The sequence below is a fragment of the Triturus cristatus genome, chromosome 4_2, assembly GCF_964204655.1.
Source record: "Triturus cristatus chromosome 4_2, aTriCri1.1, whole genome shotgun sequence".
Taxonomy (NCBI): domain Eukaryota; kingdom Metazoa; phylum Chordata; class Amphibia; order Caudata; family Salamandridae; genus Triturus; species Triturus cristatus.
The window spans coordinates 350117628-350139134 of record NC_140586.1 but is presented as its reverse complement, the minus strand read 5'-3'; the positions used below and the strand labels follow the sequence as shown (position 1 = coordinate 350139134).

Here is a 21507-nt window from a genome sequence, read left to right as displayed (position 1 = left end):
TATGGAAACATGGTCTTACTTGCAATGTAACAACAATTCTGATGTACTAACTTGTGATGTAATGTCCCTAGAAGGGAGGTAACAGTAGCACACCAAACGCACTTTTTCTCTTTGTAGACGGGAACAAAAAACCCAAGAGCCACAACAAGCTTTGTATATGGTCAAAACTTTGAACTCTAAACAAAACCGATCCCAAGATCCTCTCTCCAATTTAACTAAAGAAGCCTTTGCAAAGCCAATAGGTATGTCTGCCTGCAAGTGTCTCTTCATTGCCTATTGAGTATAGATACCTACATTTTGGCTCGTTTGCTCAGTGTTGATCTCTCCTCCTAGTCCCATGATTATGATGTGTTTGGCTTTAGAAATCAAAGTTCAACATGAATATGTGACTTCAAATCACAGATTTAGGCTTGCGACGAGTGTCTTGCTTCTTCAGGCTATTGCTACAAATCAGAAACGAGGATTTAACCTCACCCACACCCCGCCATTCACAGGTTATATCTGCTTTACTATAGCTACTTTACCGCTGGGTACATTGCAAGCTTTGACTAGAACGTGCAGTGGTTGTTAACACTGCGTTGTGATCCTAGTATAGAAATTTCAGCAAATGACCTTCAACATTTTTAATAATGGGCTATCCGCCAAGTCAATCAGTTTTCTTAGGCAAGTGATTTAACTGTTCTTCTTTCTGTATTTTAGGGGACTGTTGGTTCTCTGGGTGAGCCTGGGAAACCTGGCAGAACAGGAAAGCTGGTAATATGTGCATCCCATGTGTCTTTGTGATACTAAATATTTGTGAGTGATCAGGCTGAAGAGTATGGGCACAGGAATCATGCACTAGATACACTAGGGGAGCTGATGAATGATGGGCATGCCATCAGAGAGGTTTGCCAGGTGGCACCATGTGTTAGAGGCTGGTCAGAAGCAATATAAAGAGCCAGGTGCCTAAAAAGGAGATGCAGTATTTGGTGGCATTGAGTTTTAAGAGACAACGTTTGGTACAGGGTTGGGTGGTAATGGAAAATGGACTGCTGAAGAAAATGTTACCTCTGAAGGAGAATCCACAAGTGCAATTTCTACCATCGGACTTTATAATGAAGGAAAATCTGACAGTGGATTTTCCTCAGGATTTGGAATTATTCTGTAGATTTTATATTACCACAGATCTCACAATTGGACTAAAAGCTCAGATGTTTTTCAGATGAATATGAAGAGCCCGGGGTGTTGAACTCACGGATTCTGGGTTTAGCTTATGTGGTGAAGGAGATTGGACTGGGAGAGGGTTTTTGGGACTAGGTGGGTAGTCAAAAAGCCAGTCAAGTGATCAGGGGATTCTGGAGGTACTTTGTGTGTTGGAGAAGAACACCAAAGTGAGAACAAAGAAAGAGAGCTTCAAATATTATGTGACTGTTTACTTTTCTTACCTCTAGGTATACTACTAATTCTATTTTTAATTTGACATTAACATTTCTTACCGTCTTGCTCCTTAGGGCATCCTTTATTATTATTATTATTAGCATTTGTAGAGCGCAACAGCTACCTCCAACGGAGGTGTCCCAGCGCTTGCATCCATCCAATGAGGGGGTCTGAGCGAGGATGAAACTAGGGGAGGCCAAACAACCACGTTTTAGGGGCCTTCCTAAAAGGAAGTTCCTCCCTTATCTGCCGCAGGTCATTGGGCATTGTATTCCACAAGATTGCAGTTCTCACGGAAAAAGCCCGCCCTCCCGTCCTTGCTTTTCTGAAGCGCGGGATAACCAAGAGGTTAAGATTGTTGGATCTTAGGGTTCTGGCGTTCTGGTATTTCTGGAGCCTACGCTTCAAATAGAGCGGGCCCACCTCTCTTAGAGCTTTGTGGGCTAGAACCAGAACCTTGAACATAGCTCTTTTCCTCACAGGCAGCCAGTGCAAACTTTGCAAATGAGGGGTGATGTGATATCGTAGGGGCACATTTCTGATGAGCCTGGCTGCTGCATTTTGGATCCCCATGAGATAGTCAGGGAGACCAATGAAGAGGCTGTTAGCGTAATCAAGCTGAGAGGTAATGAGAGCATAGACCACCATCTTCCTACAGTTCATAGGAAGGAAGTGAAGACATCTGCGCAGTGCCTTCAGTTTCCAAAAGCACTGAGAGGAGATATGAGATATTTGGGCCTTGCCTGTCAGTTGGGTGTCAAACCTAAAGCCTAAATTCCTAGCAGAATTGACCGGAATAGGCGGCGGGTTTAGTTCTACTGGCCACCAAAGCTCAGATTGAGGTGGGAGAGGCTGGTTGAAGAATAAGATCTCAGTCTTGTCAGTATTAAGTTTCAGGCAGTTATCTGTCATCCACGATGAAATATTTAGAAGACACTGCCTGAAATTCGTGAAGGCATTCATGCTTTGTTCTTTAAAGGAAAAAATAAGTTGGGTGTCGTCTGCATACGAGACGACACGGACACCCTATTTTTCCACAATAGATGCCAGAGGGGCCAGATATACATTGAAAAGTGACGGGCTGAGAGCGGAGCCCTGTGGGACCCCTTGTAACATTGCCCTAGAGCTGGAGACATGAGGATGGAGAAAAACCTGTTGTGATCTGTCTTCCAGAAACGACTGAAACCAGCGTAACACGGTCCCCGTTACTCCTAGTAGGTTAAGCCTATTCAGAAGGATCTTATGGGAGGCCGTGTCAAATGCCGCCGAGAGATCTAGCAGCACGAGCATAGCACAGTTTCCTGCATCCATCGTTTCACGTATGGACTCTGCCACCTCTAGCATAGCTGTCTCAGTGCTGTACCCTGCCCTTAAACCTGACTGAGAGTCATGAAGGTGGTCATTGGATTCAAGAAAGTCCGAGAGCTGCCTTTGGACCTCTTTTTCCAAGATTTTTGCTGGGGCCGGAAGCAGAGAAATAGGTCTGAAGTTTTTCAGCTCTGTAGGGTCCGCATCCTCTTTTTTGAGGATAGGACGAACAAAGGCTTTCTTCCAGTCAGCTGGAAAGATTCCAGTATCCAGAGAGGTGTTCCAGATGGTGTTTAAGGTGTTATTGACTAAAGGGGCTAGCAGTTTAAGAACTCTTGCCGGGCAAGGATCAGACGGGCAACCGGACTTGACTTTCCTTAGTTCCATCAAGGATGCTTCCTTCTCAAACCGGCGAAAGTCTGACCATTTAACTGAAGTGCCGTTTGACGCCACATCCAGCTTATCCGTAATAGGGAAGGTTGAGTAAATGGTCATAATCTTGTTGTGGAAGAACGAGGCCAGTTCCTCACACAAAATGAGAGACGGAGGAACCGTACTTTTTAAAGGCTGTGGTTTCATGAAACTCTCCACTATCCTAAAGATTTCCCTTGGAGAGTTTTCTGCCTCCACAATTTGTTTTGCCATAAAGTCTCTCATGGTCCTACGTTTTAAATTATGAAATTTCCTCAGTGCCGCCTTGTAAATCTCTTTAGCTGGAGCTTCATAGTCCTTTCTCCAGATTCACTCCAGCCTCTTGCAATGGATTTTTTCCATCCGGAGTTCGGTGGTAAACCAAGGTGCTGAGGGCCTACTCCTAGGCACTTTACAAGGTCTAATCGGGGCTATCTTATCAAGAGCTGCTGTTATCCAAGAGTTAAAAAGGGAAGCATCATGTGTAGGATTTCCGGAGGGAGCCGGAGAGGTATTGACTAATTCATTGCTCATTGAGGCAAGAGTAACCTTTCTCCAATTTCTTCTATTTTCTACAGTGGGCCTACTGTGATTAACAGAGCGTTTCAGTCACATCGTAAACTTGATCAGCATGTGGTCAGACCAAGTTACCGGTATAGGCTCTTCCACTATGATGGCCCTATTATTAGTAAAGATAAGGTCCAAAGTATGGCCAGCAGCATGAGTGGGGGATTGAACTTTTTGTACCAGGTTTAGACTTTTTAGTGCATCACCTAATAAGGTGGCTAGGGGACAATTCGACATATCCATATGTACATTAAAGTCTCCTAGCACGGTGAGATGAGAGTATCGTAAGGAAAGATTAGCGATGCAGTCAAACAGTAGTGGCCAGTGTGAGGCCGCAGTGTTTGAGGGTCTGTATATCACAATCCCTGCCATCGAATGACTTTTAGAGAATTTAATATGGAAGGAAATGGCCTCTATCGGTCCCAGATCTTCAATTTTCTTATGGGAAATTTCCCAGTCCTCCCTTAGAATTATGGCAAGGTCTCCCCCAAGCCTATTATCTGCTCTGTTAGCAGTAACCATTCTGTAGCCCATGGGAACGGCTAGACTGATATCCGGGTTTGAGATTTCTCTCAACCAAGTTTCTGTCAAAAATAGCAGATCCCACTCATAGGTTTTTAGAAGCAGCCAGATTTCAGAGGCATGCATAGGGAGGGATCTGCAGTTGATCAGAGCAGCCTTAATGTGTTGTTCACAGTTAATATTACGTGGGGAGTCAACACGCTGCAGTTCTTCCAGGGTATTAAGGCCATTAGTTTCTGTCTGGGATAGGCTGTTTAAAGTGAAATTGCAGGATCTGCACTGCGCCTTAGGATACCTTCCTCCTCCTATCAACAACTTATCTAACGAGAAACAGGTGGGCACTTAGCAGTTAGAGTTGGACTGAGTAAGCAGTTGGTCTCTAGACCAGATCCTACTCTCCTGGGGGGGGCAACAAGCAGTATGGCTGGCGCTGAGCGCGGCACGAGCGCGGACGGGCGCAGACGGGCTTGCCTTAGGCTTGCCTTCGGCGTGCCAGCGGCGCGCCCGCTGCGCGCATCCGCTGTGCGCTCGCGCCAGCCTGCGATTATGAAGCCCCTAGTGCTGCGTGATTGGTCCTTGCCTCACACACCCCTCTGTAGCCCACAGTGTCAGCGCGCAAGCGCAAGGCGCAGGCACTGTCTCCACGCTACTGCGCTGTTGCTGAGTCACAATGGGAGGACAGGAATAACACCCCGCAGAACACTAACAATGAGGTAAAAAGACTGAAGTTTAAATGAAAACGAACTGTGCAAATTAGCAAAGGTATCAGGCAAATATCGCGTCACTCCCGGCTCAGGCCTCAGGAGGATGCAATGGTGCGCGCTAGCGCCAGCCTGCGTTTATGAAGCCCCTAGTGCTGCGTGATTGGTCCTTGCCTCACACACCCCTCTGTAGCCCACAGTGTCAGCGCGCAAGCGCAAGGCACAGGCACTGTCTCCACGCTACTGCGCTGTTGCTGAGTCACAACGGGAGGACAGGAATAACACCCCGCAGAACACTAACAATGAGATAAAAAGACTGAAGATTAAAAGAAAACGAACTGTGCAAATTATCAAAGGTATCAGGCAAATATCGCGTCACTCCCGGCTCAGGCCTCAGGAGGATGCAATGGTGCATGCTCGCGCCAGCCTGCGATTATGAAGCCCCTAGTGGTGCGTGATTGGTCCTTGCCTCACACACCCCTCAGTAGCCCACAGTGTCAGCGCGCAAGCGCAAGGCGCAGGCACTGTCTCCACGCTACTGCGCTGTTGCTGAGTCACAACGGGAGGACAGGAATAACACACCGCAGAACACTAACAATGAGGTAAAAAGACTGAAGTTTAAAAGAAAACGAACTGTGCAAATTAGCAAAGGTATCAGGCAAATATCGCGTCACTCCCGGCTCAGGCCTCAGGAGGATCCTTGACCCGCCACTTGTGCTAGTCTGTTTCATATTCTCATGTACCTGCATTTCTCCTACACTTTTTATTTTGGTCTTGATTCATATTTTCTCCTCAATTTGAGTTTGTCTCATATCATTGACCTTTATCTTTTCATCTTCTTCTGAAGTACCCACGCACACTGTTGCTGTCCTCTTATATCTCCTCTGCTCTTGTTCTTTTTCTGTCTCTGCTGTTCTCATATTTAAATGCTATTAACTATTTAAGTCTCTCATTCCTGTTGTTGTTTTCGTAACTATTGTCCTCTTTTTCACTTTCTGCTATGAATCCCCCCTTAATAATGTTTCTCAGCAACTGCGTCTTGCTCCACTTCATTTTTTTGAGTTTTCACAGACTAGCCCTCGTTTGCTCTCACTCTCCAGTTTCATTTCCTCTTCTTACTTCTGTCTGCCTTTGTAATGCATCCCCTCTGTATAGTGTTTGATCTGTGTGGCTACCTTTCTTTCATGGTATCTCTTTCTTTCCGTCTCCTTTATTTCTGTTTACACAATTCCACCATACATTTGTATTGGTTGGGCCAAACCGGTCTATATTTTACTCTCTTTCTACTCGGCCACTCTCTCTCTCTTTCTCAGTCTTTTCACTAGGTTTCTTTCTCACCATGTGCTTGTCTCTGTCAGGGTCCCAGAGGATTGGATGGACTTCTTGGTGTGGAGGGAACTGAAGGTGACCCGGTAAGAGGCGTCACTCTTTTGAAAGCGCATCACCTTCATCATTGTAGACCTTCCTCTACTGTGTCTTTGGTCAGTCGACGTCCAGCTCCTCTCACACCCCAACACCCAAGCCCCAATAATACAGTTTCATAGCATGATCAATATAACCCTTTTATAACTTTTGGGGAGGTCACTGATGTCCAGGCATAAGAACAAGTTGTTGAATGGGAGAAGAGCAAGTCCCGAAATCAGTGCACTAGAACCCCACCCCATCAGTGGCCAGGGAAGACCAGTGTAATGGTACTGAGGTGCGTGCTGGTCAAACAGGGTGAGGTCATGGCAGAATGAGCTCTCTTTCAAAGAACCATTTCTCAGCATGAACACCATATACATTTTCTGAAAACTGTTAATAGTAATGAATGAGGGGGTATGGCATGGTAAATTGGACTAAGGAATTTTATAAAATGGAAGACAGCTTTAGTAGGAGCGAGGCAAATGAATTGTTTGAATAGTGAAATAAATGGGCTGAGTTTTAGATTGGTAAATCTGGCAGAAGTTAAAATATTAATTGTGAGTTCAACCATATTTGAGTTTTGAAAAAGGAAATATTATCTAATAGATCGTGAGTTTTGTATTAGAGAACAAAAGAATGGTGAGAGCGAGATAACATTTCGGAAAGTCACGTCAACGTCACTTCCATACCTATGATTACTGTGATATAGGAACTGCTAAAAGAGACTTACCTCGGAATTTGCATCAAGGACACTGTTCCCTTATATCAGGAGGAGAAAGGCACTAAAACAGGCACAGAAAACAAGAAAGCATGCTTTATCACAAACACGCAGACTTCCAAAGAGCCTATTATGAAGATGAAAGGGCGATAGAAATAATGAAATGCTAGCAAGTGCTCAGGACTCCTCACTTAAGTATAGCAATAAAGGTGTAGCATTTTGTGCTTTCAAAATGCTGATCCACACAGACAGTTTTAGGCTCTAATAGGGCCATTTTTCTATCTAAATTAACCTGTACCAGGCAAGGTAGCCTTGTGCAGTGCTGGCAGAACATTAACCCCAAAAAATGTTGTGTCTCAGCCTCGCTGGTAGTTATCAAAACATTTGGAAAAAAAATTGCAAGATGAAACTTGTGTCCAGGAAGAAAGCTGGAGGTGTGTAAAAATAAGAATGGAAGACTAATTAAAAAGTCATTAAGGAGGCTGGCATCTCCCCAAAATGATGAACCTGCCCAGCGTTTGAACATTATTGGGACTTATTGTCTGTGGAGCCATCCTTCAAGTGAGGGCCTCGGTCATGACGGCAGTTTGCTTACCTAGAAAAAGGAAACCATTAAGAATGATAATGCGGAGCAGGTTAAAGCAAAGATAATAGAATTTAGTGCCCAGTAGGCATGGGCGGTGAACTCTGCTCCGTTTGCAGAGTTTTTTGCACTCCGTGTGCCGCAGAGCTCGCAAATTGCAGAAAACTCCACTTTGCATAGTGCAGCAAAGTTTTGTCCCTGCTCGCTATCGTGAACGGTAAGTTCGCGAGCGCAAGCTGCTGCTAGGGTAGAATGTGTACCCAAGCGGCAGGAAAGCAGTGCGAATAGCAGTTCCCACTGCACTCCGCCACTTGCGGAACTCAGCTGACTTTTTTTGTAACTTCGTGGAGTTCCACGTAGCAAAACTCTGTGAACTACGCCCAGGCCTGGTATCCAGTCCACTGTTAAAGAGGCTACAGTACGTGCAGAGACACCTGAAAGCACTCTGTCGAGCCCTCCCGTAGAAGGAGCGTCGAGGACTGCTTTCATTTCTATTCCTTACTTTTTTTTGGCGCCAGCTATGAACAACCAAAAGAACACTAAGGCTGCAGTTCTCAGACAGGAGGAGGGGCCATCACATGCTGTAACAGGAGAAAGCGTGAACGCGATTGAATGTAGTGTGAGGCCAACAAAATGTTCACTTAGTGAAATCCCCTGGAGGGAAGTAAGCACACAAATGACCGACTTTTAGAAAACTGCACCAATAAATAGGAAGCATTGAAGAAAAGCACAACAAAGAGCAAATGGCAATAGATGGGTGTGCTTTAAGCCCATAGACTGAATACAGCATGTCTTGCAGACAACGCATGCACGCTGCCTGGGCTCGACCTAAAGAGAGAGAGGGAGACAGGCACTTTTAGCTCCCTGCTCCCTAAAGCAAATATTAAGTAACTCCCTTTTCCCTTGTGACAAACTGCATTGCTGGAAACCACTGAATGTAGCTGATCCCAAAATTATCTTCACTAATTTGGTTTTGAAGCATTTTGGAATGGCGCAGATCAAGGTTCCAAATAGTATTGTTTTACACTTAGAATCTGAAACAATATACCCCTTTTGTGGGAACAAACACTGCTTTAAACACTGCTTATTTACAATGACCAACAACCAGTTTTTCAGAGGAAAATGTCATTGGGCCCAATTCAAAAAGGTAAACCTACACTTTTGTGTATGTCTGCTATTCTTTTGGTATTCAAAAACTACAAGTTTAATTCTGCTAATAGTAATTTTACAACTACGGAGACACCGCACTCATGGTGGAGTCTCCACACATAAAAAGATACGTCTGTCCTATCATTTCATGTGCAGAGAGCCTCTTCCCGGTGTCTCAGCAGTTGTAAAATTACTATTAGTTAAATCAAACTTATAGTTTGTGAATACAATACAAAAAAAATAGTAAACACATACAAAAGTGTAGGATTACCTTTGTGAATCAGGTCTCTACTCTCAAAATGATGAGGACTGACCAGGTAAAGGTGTGGGAGGTGTGTCTGTGTTATCAGGCCACAGTATGAAATTAGTAGGCAGCATAATAATATGGTATGGTGACTCCATGTATTGTCATCTCACATGCTGTTAAATTCCACTGCTCTCCTGTCATCCTGTTGGAAAGCTGTGTGACTATCCACGTTATGTTGAAAATCAGCTTATGATGACAGATTCTAACCTCTCAATTTCCCTCATTAATTTTTTTTCAAGGTAATAGGGTGGTATGCACGGGTAGCACTTAAGTAAGCTTACTTAAGCCATGCTGCATTTCATTTTCACTATCCCAAAATACTTGTACCTCGAAGTCACTTTTCGATGATCTACTTACTCCATTGTCCGTTTCCCTTGGTTGTATGCCACTAGGTACAGTACTCCATAAACTTCTGATTCAATATCCTTTATCTCACTTCTCCTCTGATTCCAGGGTGCTCCAGGTCTTCGAGGAAAGAGAGGACAATCTGGACCTCCAGGACATAGGGTAAGCCATGCTTCATTTCTCCTTTGTGAACACTTATGTTATTTTAATAATTTATATAGTCGGCCTGGTAAATGTAAACAAAATAGTAAGACCTAGTAATGAGATTTCTAAATGTAAAAAGCCAAAGTAAAAAGAACCATCTGAAAGGATAAATGATTGATGGTCAGACATAAATTGAAAGGCAGGAACTTGTAGACCCTGGCTACCACAAAAACAAGCCTATGCAAGAGCTACTGGCGTTGGCAATGCGTTTTAGCCATGTTGTACACAACTGTGGCTGCTGCTCAGCATGGCTAAACGTTAGTGACAAGTTGTGGGGTAGATTGGAGTGAGGTAGATTGGGGTAGAATAGAAGGGGGTAGATTGGAGTTGCGTGGAGTGGGGTAGACGGGTAGGGTGGAGCGGGTAGGTTGGTTTAGCTTAGTGTGGATTGAAGTAGATTGGTTTAGAGTAGAGTGGGGTAGATTGGGGTAGAATGCAGTGGGTTAGATTGACGTGGAGTGGTGTAGATTTGGATGGATTGGGGTAGATAGGAGTAGGCTTGGGTGGATTGCTGTAGATAGACGTGCAGTAGACTGGGGTAGAGTGGAGTGAGGTAAATTGGGGTAGATTGGGGGAAGAGTGGAGTGTGGTGGATTTGGGTAGATTGGAGTAGGGTGTGCTGGAGTGGTACAGATTGGAGTGAAGTGGGGTAGTTTGAGTGGGGTAGATTGGGTGGATTAGAGTAGGGTAGATTGGAATGGAGTGGGGAATGGTTGGAATGGAGGGGGTAAATTGGAATTGACTGGGGTGATTAAAGTAACAACTGAAAATCCAGGTTGAAAAGGGTTCAAGAGTTGTTTTGCAGGCTGAATCCTGAGGCATGTCTTTGGGTGACTGGCCCTTGTTTAAAATGCCTATTATTCTGGGTGTAAGGCTTAGAGGAATTGGCTATGAACTCATGATTACAGAGCAAATGTGGGTCATTTTTATAGTCCAATTTGACTCTGCAGGAGATTGCAAAACAGCCAAGAGTGTCTCTTCTCAATTGTTTTCACTCACCTCTACCTACATTGCACAGTGATGGCGGAGATAGAAGGGCCTTCCAATTCAAATTTGGACATCACTATCAATTGCTTCCATGTCATTATTAACACCTATATTCAGTCTTGGTATTCAATCCAACAGTAATCTGTATGCTGGGAATTTGGAGACCATGCTATTAGGAAGAGTGAAGCAACATATCGCTGAATGTAAAATAATTCTGACTAAAGTTTAGAGTGCATTGAAGTCATGTACCTTGACATGGGAGCACTAGGCAAATACGATCATGTAGGGCATCAGCTGTGTGGGGGGCTTCGAACCAAGATCACAAAGGGTTACAGTGTTGGGCTCATTGAGGAGGGCAAAACAGAGGCACTGAACGTAGACCATAAATGACGTCGCAGGGTCAAAACCCGGGTCTCCGGCACCCTAGGGAGTTCACTGTCCCCACTGAGGAGAAAGCCTTGTGCATTTTGTGCAATCTGGTATAACACCACAGAGCCTATACCAGCAAAATGACTAAAACAGCATGATCAATGTATTATATATTAAAGTCAAGCTGTCATGGTTAGTAAAACCTGAGATTATGCAGCATGGATCTATGGAGCTTGTCCACTGAGGGGCGGAGAGTAGAGGTATAGGAAATGAAAGAGCAGGAGGAATGGAACTGCACACTTTGAGAGGCAATAGAAGGAATTCAGTAGAGCCACCAAAAACTCTAGGCAAATGTAGTAGAGAATGTAAGGGTGGAGGAAGGGCCAAGGCCCTGTTAGCGATGAAAAGTCATTGGGCAATATAAAGAAGGTATAGGAATTTGAGTAGTAGAGTTTGAAAAAGTGAATGACCAGTGAGGAGGTCTGGCAACAGGCTGTGATGTAAAGAAGGCAGAGCTTTCTGGCCAATCTAATTTGCTGAATTCTTATCCGATGGTTTTCCTTACTTTTCTTGTGTTTCTCGCTCGCCTGATGGCTTTTATCCTTCCAGCGCTTACATTCAGAGAACTACATTTTATTTTATTTTGCTGTCAGCAGTTCATGGCAGTGCATGTGTGTTCCTGAATTATCTTGTCTGCTCTCTTCTTGCTGCACTGCTTTAATAGTACAGCTGAAGTAGTTGTATTTTACTAATTGCTCCCTTGTACAGCAGTGTTTGTTTCATAAGGGATTTCAGTCTTGCTCTCTTGTCAATAATTAAGCTATCGGCCTTTTACTTTATTTTTACATTTCAAACTTCAGCCAAGCCTGTAGTTTATTGTCTTCTCTTTCAGTGCAAAACGCCTTTGTTTGCTGCAAGAGGTGCCTTAAATCCATGCGCTCTCTGGCCTTCCTGCTCCCAGGTGTCCTTTCTTTTATCTCAGCCTAGCTTTTGTTATTTTCAGCCCCATGTTATAGTGGGATGAGCTGAGCTTCCAGGCCCTTGCAGCGTGAAAAGGCATTTCTGTAGTGGCTCACTTCATCTGCATAATTAATCTCACTGCCTGCGATGATTACTATGAAACTCTCTGTTCCTATTAACTTCTGAATTGTAGAAGTTGTCACGCTTAACACTCTAAACATATTGCATGTGCTTGTAACTGTGTCTTTAAAAAAAAGTTAGCACAACTTAAATCCCCTTTATTTAATCATTCTGGGATGGTTCCAGAACATGACACTCTCTGGCATGTTGAGTTTTTTGTTTCTGAACAACACTGGTAAAAAGGCACTAAAAAGCAATGCTTGTTGACATTGCCAATGCTAGTGATTGCTTCTGTATATTTACCATTTATTAGTCCTGTAAACATGAATGACCAGTATAACCCAACACAAATGTACTTTCTTGAACGAATTCAGAAGGCTAAATCTGCTATATCACTTGATACATAGAAAGTTCTCGTTTTTCGATAAGTTTTCAGTTGCCCTCTTCTTGCTGCACTGACGAGCAAGCCATTACAACAATTGCCTCCCATTCCAGACAATGCTTGCTGCAAGTCTGCAGCCCACTTCAGCCACTGAGTGTAGATGGGCCTTCTGTGATGGTGACAGTCTATGCATGCACTACAGCAAAGTCCTATTTGCAAGCTTTGACAGTGCTTCTTGCTATGTAGAATGGAGATATCATTAAAAACCATTCTCCTTGAGACAATTAATTTTCACAGGTACATGCCCAGCACATAGGCATGTTAACATAATGTGGGCTAAATCACCCCCAGGAATAGCAGGAAGAAGCTAGTTAATTAAAATCTTGGAAATACGTAACCTACTGTTAGTTGATACCACAAAGTGCCTGCCTTGGGCACTGGTAGCACTTCAATGAATTGATGGTAATCAACTTCAAGTCACTGTTGACAGCTTTTCCAGATCTTGGGTGTCATATGACATCCTCGCTCGTCCTATAGGAGAGACGCCAGAGCCAGACATTCTGCGCAGCCAAACTATGGCCAAGCATGGCTTTCCCACATTTTGGTAGCACTTCAATGAATTGGTGGTACTCAACTTCAAGTCACTGTTGACAGCTTTTTCAGATCTTGGGTATCATATGACATCCTCGCTCGTCCTATAGGAGAGACGCCAGAGCCAGACATTCTGCGCAGCCAAACTATGGCCAAGCCTGGCTTTCCCACATTTGGTGGGGGAATACTGCATGATACAATCGCCTGGGACATCTGTAGCTCTCAAAAATGCACTTACTAACCCAATGTCACACTTGGTACAGTACTTACAGTTTCTTCCTCCACCTGGACACCTTCTTGCCCTTAATTCTCCCTTCTGGATGAATTCTCAGAGCCCGGCTATCCGTGGGCCGAATGCCGAGGCAGCATTGCAGTGACCACTGCTAGTCTAGAAAGCCCCTAGACCCTTGGGGTGACAGGGAGGGCACGCAGACACAGAACCATGCCTCTGTAGAGTCCTTGGGGAGAGTTCGCAGTTTATATTGGGCAAATATCACTAGGGCTGAAACAAAGATTTTTCCCCATCCACACAACCCCGCTGTCCATAACCCGCTACTCTGTGCATGCTCGGAAGTGGAGACACTTGCACCATTGACTTCTGAGCTGGTCAAACAGTGCTTCATTGCAAAAGAGTTCATCCATGGGGATAGAAAAATGACTGTGCATTCGAAGAAGATGACAAAGAAACCAATTTCCTATCAAATAAATTCTTATATAATAAATATGCTATGGTCAAGACCATTCTATGATGGTTGCATGGATGAAACAAGCAGCAAGCAATCAGCCCATTTGCACTGTCTAAGGAATGGAAGTGTGCTATATAAAAGAAAACAGACGCGTGCACTTAGGCTCCAGGGCCTAAAGCTTCACATACCGGAGTCCTTGCAGTGCAGATAACCAGTTATGCTTGCTGATAAAATAAAAAAAGCACAATGATGAAACATGAAAGCGGTAAAACAAAGGCAACACGATTTACAGGCCTGTTTTCAATTGCACTTGAAAATTGAAAGGCAGGGGAGCAGATGTGGGAAAAGAGAGCTTTCCTGTGCCATGCCGTGAAGAAGAAAAAAAGAAACAAATACTGCGCAGGAACAAGCCCAAAAACACACAAGTGGAAGGGTACAATTACTGGGGTGCTGCTCTCTGTGGAGTTAACAACTGATGAAAAGGAAAGACAAATAGGAAAGATTAACCACTTGGAAGCAAGGATTTTTAAAGGACACTGATAATAACAAATAAAACGCAATGGGCAGGCTGTAAGCCCACAAAGTATGTACAACATGTCTCAAAGAGACATCACAAGCTCAGTCTAGGCTCAAACTAAACACAAGTGACCTGAAAGCCATCTGGGTGCAGGAGGGGAAGTTGTATTTTGCCAAGGCCCAGGAGACAACAAAGCCATCTCCCTACCTCATTTAGACCTTTGCAAGTGAACCATCTCCTGAAAGATTTTTTCCTCAAAGAAAAACCACACACCCTGCCAATTCACCATCCCCTGTTCAGTCAGAGTTTCCCTCAGTGCAGGTGACTTTCCACAGGGCCAGCTGCACCAATACCCTCAAAGCTGCCAATGTTGAATTAAATTACTCCTATCGCCAAAAGGTAGCTAAGGGTAACTTCATTGGTTTGATTTTATCAGAACACCTTCCTAGGACCCAGAGATGCACCCAGATGGAAAAGTGGTTGGCTTCAACTTTGAGGCAATGCCATTGATTGATAAGATTATTGCTGCACACAGGATGTTGATTCAGAGGTGTTTAACCTCCTTCCCTGTTCCAATGCTGATACGTGTATTTAAATCTACAAAATGCCAATGGACTGGACAGTTCACCAGAAGGGGATAGCCATTAACCCTACTGCCATCTTTCAGAATAAGGTTAGGCATTTGCAGCCGTAGTACGAAAAGCACCTGTTGACCGAGATCTTGCAAACCTCTATCTCAGTGGTGGCAGGCTTGCTTCGTTTTAATGAGGGTTCAAGAGAGAAGGTCCAGTGGCCTACAGGCAAATAGCCATGCACCACAGGCCAGCTGGCGATGACCCATAATTATTTTGTCCTCCCACCCTTCCTCAGAAAATCTGGTAATCCAAGCTTTTTCTTCAAAGCAAAACCTGGTGGCCTTTCCACAGCAACTCCCAACAGGAGAAGAAAATTTGAGGTGTGGTATTCAAAGTCTGTACTTCCATTAGCTTTGTCCTCCACACTGCGGATGCAACATGCCTTCTGGCCCATTATGTTGATGCCCTGTGGGAACTGGCAAGGTTTCCTTTACTACCCAGTGAGGTAATTCCATAAGCAATACAGGAAGTTTAAATGTTATTCAAGGAAAGTCCAATCCTGGCAGAGGCAACCTTCTCAACCGATCCAAGCACAATAACAACTGTTATGCTCCTTTCAGGGCAGAGATGGATCATAGTCATCTAAAGATGCTTCTACTCCAGAATGAAGGGGGGTGCTGACAAATTTGAATCATTTCATCACCTTTTGTACTACTGTCTGGCAGTTAGTAGTGAACTAAACATTTATATAAAACAGCTTATGCTTTTTTTTACTAATTTAGCAACCTGCAACATTGTTTCAATACCAAGGAAATCTCTGAACTCTGTCAGTATGCCAATTATGTACAGGCCATTTTTAGAAAGCATTTCCAGCAAACCCAGAAGTAATTGTTTTTTGTTAACTACTGATTAATGAAATCCTGAAACACGTGTCTAGAGATGTACAGCACTATCTGCACCAATTTTGGTGAAGAACTATTTAAAGTAAGTGCAAATTGTGTACTGCTTTTACCGCAATGCAAAGGGGCGAACTGTGCTGGGATGTGAGGCAGTGTGCTCCCAACCCCTTCACTCTGTCTTACATGCCTTTTCTACCATATACTAGGGACTTATAAGTAAGTCAGTTTATGCCAATCAGGGATAACCAATTCAACATACCTTTTGTTATGGGTTAGAACACTGGCACTGAGGTCTGGTTAGCAGGCCTCAGAACAATTTCAGAGTAGAAAAAAAGGAACAGCAGCCTCAGTCCAGAATTGTGGTGGTGATCATGCAAAAAGAGGCATTTCCTTACATTCAGTCTGTCAATATTCACTTTCCACAGATGTTACCGAAGGTTCACCATGTGATGCCAGCACTATCAGTTAATTTTCTTGCTGTTTGGGCTGATGACCTGTTTCATGTTTTTTTAAAGTGCTGGTAGGTGTGGTAGTTTCCTTGTGAAGAACAGGAGTCCATGTATTTCTATACTTGGAGACTTGCTATAGAAAGCGGACTTCATGCTGCTTGTCTAGGAACAACTAGACTGGACAATGACTCTCCTATAGAACTTGGACTTTACCATTAATGCTCAAAATGTAATGTTATACCTCACTACAATGCAGAGGTTAACCTCAATAGGAGGAGTGTTGAACACAACCCATATGAAGGCATTCTCCTTTTCTCACAAGATTGCAGATATTTGGGAGATGATTCTGATATTTCTGACTCAGACACAGATGTTGGCACTGCTGGGCTTGCATCTTCTGCACCTGCTGTCCATCCCATTGGTGCCATATGCCAGGTGGCGGAGAATGGCCTTCCAGTAGTGCCTGCAAAGTAATGGCTCCTTTAGCCTCCTCATTGAGCTGGGGTGCTAATCTGGGCGATATGACAGTTTGAGGCCATGTCAGCACAACACATGCAAATAAATGTGCTTCCTCTGTAAACAGTTAGTCTGCCAATGAAGGCATATCTCCATCGCATCTCAGGGAGCAACTTCCAGATTCTTTTGGCAACACCGCCACCATCCATTGCATCACTAGACCTTATAATGGAAGACAATTCACCTGTGGCAACGGGTGCAACAAAAAGATATTGTCCTGTTAGTGGCTCATCTTGCAGCCTGTCTGTGCTAGAACAGACACTCCAGTCCTCTGTCGGAGGAGGAACTTAAGTGAGAACTTTACCCTAAAGCTACGTATGTGATCTTCTGCAGATTGCAGTTTCCATAGGTGGATCTCTTTTCTACAGACCAGAACAGGAAGTGCCCTCAGGTTTTTGGCATACACTTCCCTCTGAATGGTTTCCTGCAAATGTCTTAAAATTCAGATGGTCTCAGGACCCATTTATGCATTTCAACTAATTGTATCACTGTCTAATGTAGTGTGCTCCAGCAAAATGGACCCTAAATACCTCTGACTGGTCACAAAGAATCAGGTGGGCTGATCTGTTGACACTCACTATTTGGCCACCTATTTCTCCCCTGCACATTGTGGACTTGCTCTCACAGCAGTATTGTCAGATCCTCCACCCCAGTCCTCTTGTCTTTCATATGATGTTACTGACATCATCTTGGTAGCCAACAAACCTGCTATACAGTCTATCTTTGTGGGTGAGTGGATCATATTTTTTACATAGCGTGAGTCTGAAGACCTTGATCCTTTTAAATCTTGCCTTTCCAATGCCCTGTAATTTGCTTTCCCCCTTGCACTGCAGCACGTGGCAGTGGCTACGTGACGTATAGCTGGTATTCTTGGCGTCTCACCTTCAATACTGTATTACTGGTGTCTATCTTTAGCTTGATCTGTCGGAGAACTTTAGGGCCTCTCAGTTTTCCTGCCTTTCAAAGTTCACATCCAAAATAAATTTGTCGTTTGCACACGGCCATCCGTCTTACTCAATGTGGTATTTGTAGATTGGCTTGTCAATTACTATTCCATCTTTCTTCCCTCCTCTTCATCCAAAGTAGGAGGGCCAGTTGTATAGGCTGAACCCCAGACGTGTGATGTCATATTACATGCATTGTCTATAACAAGAAAAAGTGGTTGTTGAACTCTCTGTGGGCTTTGCTGGAGTAAACAATGGCAAGGTGATGACCAGACTTACCATTTCTTGTTGGATTTCTCTCTGTATTAACATTTCCTATGGGCTATCCAAGAAAGGTCCTCCAGAGTGCTTTTGTGCCCATTCCACTAAGGCCCTACCACCATCACCAGACATCTGCCTGGCAGCCACATCTTTGCATACTTTTAGCAAGCACTACTGCCTCACAGATTAAGCAAGCACACAGTGCTTCGGCAAAGTTGTGTTGCATAACTTCCTTGGAAAATCAGCACTACTCAATCCCATTTCCTAGTGGGTAGCGATTTGGGACGTATTCCTAATTTCAGAAAAACTGGAAGATCTGTCCATCAGAAAAGAAGTTGCCTACCTTTTGTAATGAAATTTTTGATGGACACATAATCTTCCTGTAGATTCCTCACCTTCTGTGTGAGTTAGTGCAATAATTAGAAAAGATCCAGAGGTATGCAGACATATTATATGGATAAAAAGTTCACATACTGACTCCAGTGCATTGGTTGGCAACTAAAATACCCTGATTACCCTGATTTATCATATCCAGAGGCAGCCAGGACCACTGGATGTTCTTATGTGACCTGAAAGTGCACAGTGTGACCAAGGACTGTATCTGAGGCTGAAACCTGTAAGGACCAGATTAGAAAAATATATTAGATTTCATAAAGTAAAACAAGACCAAAACGGCAAACGTAATCAGTAGAACCAGATTTATACCACTTTAAAGATTTAGGTATAAATTGCACCAAAAAGCACAAAGTGGCAACTGTGGATATCTGGCCACGCCTGGCTGGGATAAAACCACAAAGTCAGACCCGATGCGATGGAGCACGTGCTTGCAACAGGGAGACATCTAGGCCCGCTGAACAAGAGTACCTTAAGTACTGGTTGCAGAGCATTGTGAGGTCCAGCGTTGAGGATGCATCAAGCAGGTGAGACGATGCATCAGTTCAGAGGAGCTGCGAAGCTGAAATGTGATGTCCTCCGTCATCGTTGAGGATACCGTTGATGAGGACTTGTGATGTGAAGTCCAGCATGAGGATGTATCGTGCAGTTTAGGTGATGCGTCGGTTCTGAGGAGTTGCAGGACTGTGATACAAGACCCTGCGTTGTCATCAAGGCTGCCATCGACCTGAGATTTGCAATGTGAGGGCCTGCGTGGGGGACACTTCACACAGCGGCAGATCCGATGCAGGATGTGAAGTTGATGCGGAGCCCTACAGAAATATTCCTCTCAGCAGAAGCAATGCGTAGGTTCTGCTTAGGATTTTGCTGTACACTAGCAGAGATTTGTCAGTTCTGCGGGATCCACAGATGGGCTGGCAGTGCACGTTCAGGTCCACTTCTAAGGGTGCAAGGCTGCAGGGTGGCAGCATGTAGCATAGTAGGACTCACATATAGCAGAGTTCAGGTGCTGGGTTCTGTCCCTGAGGCTCTGGTCAGGCAGGAGGCCAGCCACTAGCCCTTCAAGTCTCTTTACTGGTACTGGGTTCAACAGATGCAGGACCAGTTCTTTTAACCCAGGCAAGGGGGCAGCAGGTCAGCACAGCAGGCAGGGCAGCAGTCCTTCAGAGCAGCAGTCCAGCAGAGTGGCAGTTCTTTCAGCAGCACAGCAGTCCATCTTCCTGGCAGAGTATCCACATGTCCAAAAGTGTTCTGAAGAGTTGGTGTGTGAGATCCAATGAGGTCTTTTGAAGTGGGAGAGACTTCTAGAGGTTTCCTTTTTAAGCGCACAGGTTTCCTACCTACCCTGCCCTGGCTCCAGACTAACTAGATGGCCAATGCAGTCCTTTGTGTAGAGGCAGAACACAGCCTATTAAAGTTTAAGCAAGGCTGTGCCCAGCTTCGCCCTCCCATCCCGCTATTGATAGCCAATCCAGGCACACCTTAGCTCTCTATTGTATGTAGCTGTCTAGGAGGAAGAAATACACAAATCCCAAATGTCAACGACAGCCAGTCATGTTACCCAGAGACAGGCTACAGGCACTAAATGGCTAAGGCATGAAAAGGTAAACTTTTCTAAAACTGCCATTTTGAAAATTGTAGCCAAAAATCCCACTGCTCCATAAGAGAGTATTTTTCATTACAATAAAACAAAATACCAAACAATATCTGGTTACCTGTTCCCATTTGGAAGGTGCAGCTTATTAAATGTAATGAGGTAATTCCAATGATATCCTATGGCAGGCATTGCAGTAATGAAAAGCGAATGTTAGAGTTTTTCACTACCAGGACATGTAAAATATAATAGTACATGTCCTACTTGTTAAATATACCCTGCCCTTGAGGCTGTTCAGGGCCTTCCAGAGGGAGAATTTATATGTGTTAAAAAGGAAGGATCGGGCCTGACAAAAGGATTATTTTTCCAGGTCAAAAGGGCAGTTTAAAACTGCACACACAAGCTGTAATGGAAGACCCGAGGCATATTTAACAGGGTACTTAAAAGGGTGGCATATACAGTGCTGCTGGCCCATTAGTAGCATTTAATTTACAGGCCTTGAGCATAGGTAGTATCACTTTACTAGTAACTTACAGGAAAATTAAATATGCCAATTGAGTGTAAGCCAATTCTGCCATGTTTTAGGGAGATAGCACAAACATTTTAGCACTGGTTAACAACCATAAAGTGCGCAGAGTCCTAAGGTCAGCAAAAACGAGAGCAGCAAAAAAATAAGAGGGTGAAGGCAAAATGTTTGGGGTAAAGCCCACCCTAAGGTTGACAGGTCTAACAATTACCACACTCTGTAGAGCAGAACATTAATGGTCTATTCCATGTACGCATTTGTTCTACAGCAAATATTATGGTTTGTTTGAGTCCATGTAAATAACTCCAGAACAAAACAGCCCATGTTGGTAAATACGTATTTCAATGTAGGATTTGCAGGGGGGGATTTTTCCACATTCTTTCTATTTGTATTGGTTGATGACTTACAGGGAAGGGGCAAATGTCTGAAATAGGATTCTGTAATCAAAGAGCTACAACTTGCAAAGAAGGGCTGCTAATTTGGTAGTGAATAGATCGCTGAGCACAATCTAGAATGTGTGCTGATATCAGGTGCTATTTTAATAATTTGATACATGTTGCAGAGATTTGTTATGAAATCTCATCATAATTAATCTTGTGCTCTTTATAACTTTCAGGGTAAAGTGGGTCAAACAGGGCCTGCTGGCAAACAAGGACCGAAAGGGCCACAGGTAATTTGGTTGCCATATCATACTCTGTAGCTACTTTATTGTTTTAGTAATAAAATGAATTCAGATGCATATTGTAGTGAGATTTGCAGGATATGGAAAATAAAGCATGTGCAATGCAAAAGGTGCAGGATGAGAAAAAGAAATGTAAATATTGCTCCAAGATATAGCAGCTTAGAGGTTGCATAAACTTCATTTAGTTTATTTTAATTTCAGTTTATGCTCTCCCTCACCTCGCATATTTATTGTCTTTGATGTTTTAATGGATACTTGTTTCCCCAGATTCCTTAACCCATTAATGCTGCCTGCTAGCGCAGTAGCGGCTCCTTTGCCATGGCTGAGGAGCATCGCCCCCTTCGATAGCAGCCTAAAAACATGAAAAATAAAATGATAATAAAACATGTTTTTTATCGTTTTATTTTTTCCTTTCTGGGCT

The 21507-nt window shown here is 43.9% G+C and overlaps 1 long non-coding RNA gene across 1 annotated transcript; it reads left to right on the top strand.

Moving 5' to 3' along the window:
* The first annotated feature begins 6282 nt into the window (after nt 1-6282).
* LOC146833867 (uncharacterized) lies at nt 6283-21069 on the top strand. The gene is made up of 3 exons (XR_014960281.1): nt 6283-6337; nt 9540-9593; nt 21021-21069. It is a non-coding gene; the product is annotated as an uncharacterized LOC146833867 (long non-coding RNA).
* Nucleotides 21070-21507: the final 438 nt, after the last annotated feature.